The 6,000-nt window shown below is 37.5% G+C and overlaps 1 protein-coding gene across 1 annotated transcript in view; it reads left to right on the forward strand.

The window, feature by feature from the left end:
• Ccdc168 (coiled-coil domain containing 168) overlaps positions 1-4,902 on the forward strand; it is a 39,841-nt gene extending 34,939 nt beyond the window's left edge. Inside the window, exon 3 of the mRNA XM_048800996.1 lies at positions 1-4,902. This exon is cut by the window's left edge and continues 24,952 nt beyond it. The gene's annotated coding sequence lies outside the window, so the exon portion shown is untranslated.
• Positions 4,903-6,000: the final 1,098 nt, after the last annotated feature.

A 6,000-nucleotide genomic window follows, 5' to 3' on the forward strand; every position in this document is an offset into this window, starting at 1 on the left:
ACATATATCGTTGTAAATATTTTCCTGTGAGAAGAGAACATGCATTTTGACTAGATGTCAAAGAGAAAGATTTAGCAGCTTATAATTTCACACATCTGATGAATGGCTGCATCTTCCAAAGCCCACTTTCCTAACCTAGATCTTCTTAGCTACCCACCTTCCTCCAGTTCCAAGTCCTGTAGGAAGCGTTCCCCCTATGACATAGCCCAGCTTGCACTTTTGTGTCCCTCCCTGGGATGTGTTCTTCACAATGAAGGACTCCTAGAAGCAGTTTCTATACCCAAATATGTGAATTGTCAATCACATTATTATATAGCCCACCGATAAACCAAATATATCCTAACTCAGCTTGCTCTGAGCTCAATCCCAAAATGTTTGCAACTTCTCCAGCCTCACCAGACATGAAACCAGATGTGGAGGATAAGTCAAAGTAAAAAGAGGTAATGCTTTTAACTAAGGGCAGTGAAAATATTTTACAAATCTGTGAGGCCTAAAACTCGAACTCGTTTAGCTTTTATAGTATAGATGCTTTTGAAAATCAGATAACATTAGTTTATTAATTTCCATATTTCAGCAACAGTTTTTCAAATATCTACCATGTGCCAGACCGTGTCCTGAGCATTGGACCTAACCAACATTAACAAGCACAATCTTGACTTGGAAAACTCAGGAGTTGGGTTAGGGAAGAGAAGCAGACATTCTCCTGAAAGGCTGATCCCATTGTAGACAGACAGACAGACACACACACACACACACACACACACACACATCGACATAGCCAGCTGCCATCTCATTACCACACACATAGGTGTTGCTGGTATCTTAGATGGAGAAAAGAAAGCAGGTCTGAGGCCACAATTATTTAGACTAAACCATCTGTCAAGAATTACAAATTTGGAATGGATGTTGACAAAAGGATGAATATCCAAATCGAGTCTTCTTTTAGAGACGCAAGATTCCAGCGAACAGAGGTACATGTTTCTTCTTGGGTTTAAATACTCAGAGTAGATGGTGGTGGTGTAGCCATATTCCATTAAAACAGAAGTGATACTAATGCTTAAGTTTTAAGGTAATGAGGAAAGTTGCTGGGGTGAGGTGGAGAGAATGTTTGTCATGATTTATACATTGAAAGTTTTAGATTTGGGTCTGAGATTTCCTGCTGCACACAACTACACCCCTCACGGGCTTTGACTCATTACTTGGAAGAAATAGAGAAAGCAACAAGAATTCATCTGTAAGTCAGAGATTCCCAGATGTTCTCAGTTAATAATGATTCAGAGTCATATTTTTCTATTGTAGCTACAGGCCAAAATAAATAACAATTAAGTAGCTAAATCCAAACAACTTAATGAGAATTTATATCTTAGCAACTTAGATTATTTGAAAAAATAAATTTAAATTAAATTTTTAACAATTTAATTCTTAATTACAATTACTTAGTGTGGGGTATGTGAGCCTGTTGGATGCCACACAGCTCCTCAAACTTTGGAATCAGATTGTGTATTCCACACTAATTCTTGTGCAGTATTTTCTTTTATTTTATCAATGGCTGAAAACTCAGTGTGAGAAGAGAATTATGTAACAGAAGGAATGTGGAACAATCTGATTATGCAGTAGAGCAACCTTGAACTAGCAGTTCATGCAGTGTCCAGCAGGTGCCGCTGTGTTCCCCTCACAAGTCAAACACTCCACATCATCACAGGGCACACGTTTGGAACCCTGGTCTTCAATTTGTTTCTATGCTCTATTTTCTGTATTTTTTTTCTAAGAGCAAGTCTTTAAGAACAATAGGATAATGAGGGGTGGTATGAGTGAGGGAAAGTGAAAATTCAAAGGATGAGAGACTGAAGCCAGATTCATTGTTTTCTGCCATCGTATTACACACAGGCACTGTAATTGAAATCAGTTTATATTTGTGACAACAAAACAGGTGGGCCTCAGTTCATTTCCATAGTCTTCACCACCCAGCTCTCCTTCATCCCTTCACTTTTCTCCCCAAATTTCAAACACCTTCTATCCCACCCTCACAATCAGAGGGCCTTACTAACACCTCATTGAGGAGGGAAGGGACTTCACAGACTACACCACATCACCTGTGTGACAGCCTTACCTCTTGCCACAGGTGAGTGAGCCCTGCTCTGCACAGCCCATGCCTCTTTTTATTCACAAGATACTGTTCCTCGTATTGTCTTAGTTGCTTGGGCTGCTATAACCAAATTCCTTAGACTGAACATGGATGTATTTCTTTTAGTTCTGGAGACTAGGAAATCCAAGATAAAAGTGGCAGCAGATTTAATGTCTGATGGGGACCTGTTCCTCATAGATAGTGTCTTCTTGCTGTGTCCTCACGTGGCAGAAGGGTTAAAAGGGCCAAACAGGCTTCCTCCTACCCCACACCCCTTTTTGAAGTATGGAGGATCAAACACACCACCTCTGGTCAGGCCAGGGAAACGCTCTGCCATTGAGCTACTCCCAAGCTCAGTCTTTATGTTTTATTTGGAGACAGGGTCTTGCTAAGTTGCCCAGGCTGCCCTGGAACTTGAAATCTGCCTGCCTCAATCTCCCCAGTCTTGGGGACTACAGACCTGTGTCACCAACTCATTTATCAAGCCCTTTGATAAGGGCTCCAATCCCATTCTTGAAGCCTCCACCTCACCTCTGGTTACTTCATAAAGACCCATCTCTTCAGACAAATGCTTTGGGGATTAGCCTTCAACAGGAATTTTGGAGACACAAATGCCCAGGCCACAGCACTCACCTACCCAACCAATAATGAATGTTTTTCTTTCTTCTCCCCTGCACCATCATGACTATACCAAGTCATTTCTAAGAGGAGACATGGTGTCATTTCTTTTGTCTAAAAAAATTACACAAAACCCATCTATCACTCCTTCTGTTAAGGTTTGGACCTAGAATATCCCCTAAATGCTCATGTGTTGAAGACTCAGTCTCCAATGTATCAGTGTCCAGAGGTGGGACTTTGGGGAAGTGAACGGATCATGAAGGCTGTACCCTCATCAATGAATGAATGGATGAATTTGATGGAATAATGAATTGAATGGACCACGGGGAGAGGTGGAAACTGTAAGTAGGTGGGGTATGGTTGAAGGAAGCTGGTCACTGGGAACATGCCTTTGAACTGTAGATTCTGCCTGGCCCTTTTTTATCACTTTCTTCCACCCACTGACTCCCAGCTACCATTATCTAAGCAGCTTTCCTCCTCCATGACTGTCCACCATGATGTTCTGCCTCACCTCAGGGCCAGAGCAATGGAGTCAGCTGACCATGGACTAAGACATCTGGAACCATGAGCCAAAGTAAGCCTCTCCTCTTTCAAGTGTTCTGGTCACAGTGATGAAAAACAGTAACATAGGGGTGTGTGTGTAAAGGGACCTCAATGATAAGGTTTCTCATTCTACCACTTACTACTTTTAAAATATTTGTACTTAAAGTTGTGGGAAGACTCTCAAGTAACCAATTCATAAAACCAACGAGAATCAACACAGCAATAGGTTTTAGAAGAGAAGTACAGTGTCAAATAACATCCTGATCCACATTCTGAGTCTGTAGTAAAGTACTTAAATGCTCATACTAGTGAACTGTGATTACTTATATCTGTATATTTTATCTCCTAGAGCAACCACCAAAAATTCAAAAACACCCCAAAAATTATAAAAGGGATATACTAACAAAATCTTCAGGTAAATAAAAATGGGATGCTAAAAATATTTCAAGTAACCTTCCACAGGGAGGTAGGAAAAGGAAAGCAAAACAAAAATCAAAAGGACCAAACTTTTAAAAAATCATAAAATGGTCAACTTAGCTCCTAACATTAACAATTAACTTTCATGTAAATGTTTTAAATATGCCATTAAAGCCAAATTAACAGAGAGGATCAGAATTATGTTGACTATAAGAAACTCATTTCAAAGATAATGATATAAATAAATTGAAAGGTGGAAAAGATATACCAGGCATACACCAATCAAAATAAAACTGGACTAGCCATACTAATATCAGATAAGTCAATTACAGAGCAAAGAAAATTGCCATGGACAGAGTGAGATTAAATGATAGAAGGGTCCATCCTTAAGAAGACTAAATAGTTCTGAGACATGTATACAGAGAATAGCAGAGCTTCAAAGCATGCTCAGTAAAAACTGACAGACCCAGAAGGAGAAATGGACAGGTCCACATTTGTATTTGGGGATTTCAACACCCTCTTTCAATAATTAGTAGAAAATCAGCAAAGGAGAAAAAAATACCTGAACAGCACCATCAACCAAAGTATCACCTAGATCAGCGAGGTCTCTGGGATCCATGATATCTAGCTAGTATTTATTGAATACTTCACCTGACACAGCAAAATAGACTCTCTGTTAATGTGCACCTAGGAATGCACCAAGACAGATAACATCCTAGTCATAAAACAAGCTGAAATTACACAGAGTGTGTTTTCTGACCATAATGGGAAAAAATATAGAAAATTGAAAAGGGGTAAAAGGGAAACCCCCACGTATTTGGAAACTGAACAACATACTTCCAAATACTCTATAAAGAAGACATCTCAATGAAAATTTAAAAACACAATGAACTAAACAAAAATTAAAACATACCACATGGGCACGAGGATGTAGCTCTATGGTAGAGTGCTTATCTAGCATGTAAAACACTGAGTTTAGTCCCCAACCACACATACAACCCACCAAAAAATAAAGGAAAAAAAAAAGGAAAATTTACACTAAATAAATCTGTGCACTAGGGCAGAGCTTAGAGGGAAAATCATACTAAATATAAATTTAAAAAGAAAAAGTTCTCAAATTATTTGGCTACTGCTTCAAGAAATCAGAAAAAAAAAAAAGAACAAATGCAAAGCAAACAGAAGCAAGAAAATAAGCACAAGAGCAGGAATCAAGGGAATTGAAAGCAATAACAAAAAAGTTATTCAATTCAAAAGACAGTTATTTGAAGAGTTTTGAAGGTTCAATAAAATTGATAACCTATACTAACAAATTAAAAAGATACAAATTTGCATGTTCAGAAATTAATGAGGGGATATCACTATAGACCCCCAAAGATATTAAAAGGCATAAAAAGACAATACTACAAACAACTTTATGTATATAAATTTGACAATTTAGATGAATTGGACCAATTTCTCAAAAATCAAAAATTATCAAAACATACCATAAATGAAATAGATTATATGACTATTTCTATAACTTTTAAAGAAAATAAGTTCTTATCTTAAATCTTGGAGAAAGAAATCTCCAAGCCTAGATGATTCCACTGGAGAATTATAGCAAACATTTAAGGAAGATATAGTATTACTTCCACACAAGCTCTTCCATAAAATAGAAGAAGAAACATTTCTCAACTCATCTTAGGATATCAGTATTACCAAAAAGCAAAACCAAATGGAGATAGCCCCCCCCCACAAAAAAAAGTTCTGACTAAAAATCCTCAATAGCATAGATGCATACTTCCTCAAATATGTTAGTATGTTAACACTATGTTTAAAATATACACAAAAAATGTGATTTATTTCAGAAATAAAAACCTGGCTTGATATTTTAAAAAGTGTGCAATCCATCATATAAGAAGCTAAAGAAGAAAAACAACATGATACTCATTGATGTGAAAAAATTAATAAAATTCTGTGCCCATTCATGATAAAAAAACACTTAGCAAACTAGGAATACACAAGAACTTCCTCAACCTAATAAAAAGCATTTTACTGTTCTTAACATCACACTTAATGGTTAAAGGCTGGAATTTTTTCCCTTCAATTCAGGAGACGTTTATTTTGACCACAACAACTAAACAAAGCACTGAAATCCTAACCAGTACAATAAGGGGAAAAAAGGCATGTGGATTGTGAAAAAATAAGTAAAACTCTTCCTATTTGTGGACAACATGATTGCTTATGCAGAAATTCCCATTATCATTGGGGGAAGCAATTGGAAGTGTACCTGGGAACCACCTGTGCAATTTTTACAA

Source organism: Marmota marmota, unplaced genomic scaffold, assembly GCF_001458135.2.
Source record: "Marmota marmota marmota unplaced genomic scaffold, marMar, whole genome shotgun sequence".
NCBI lineage: Eukaryota > Metazoa > Chordata > Mammalia > Rodentia > Sciuridae > Marmota > Marmota marmota.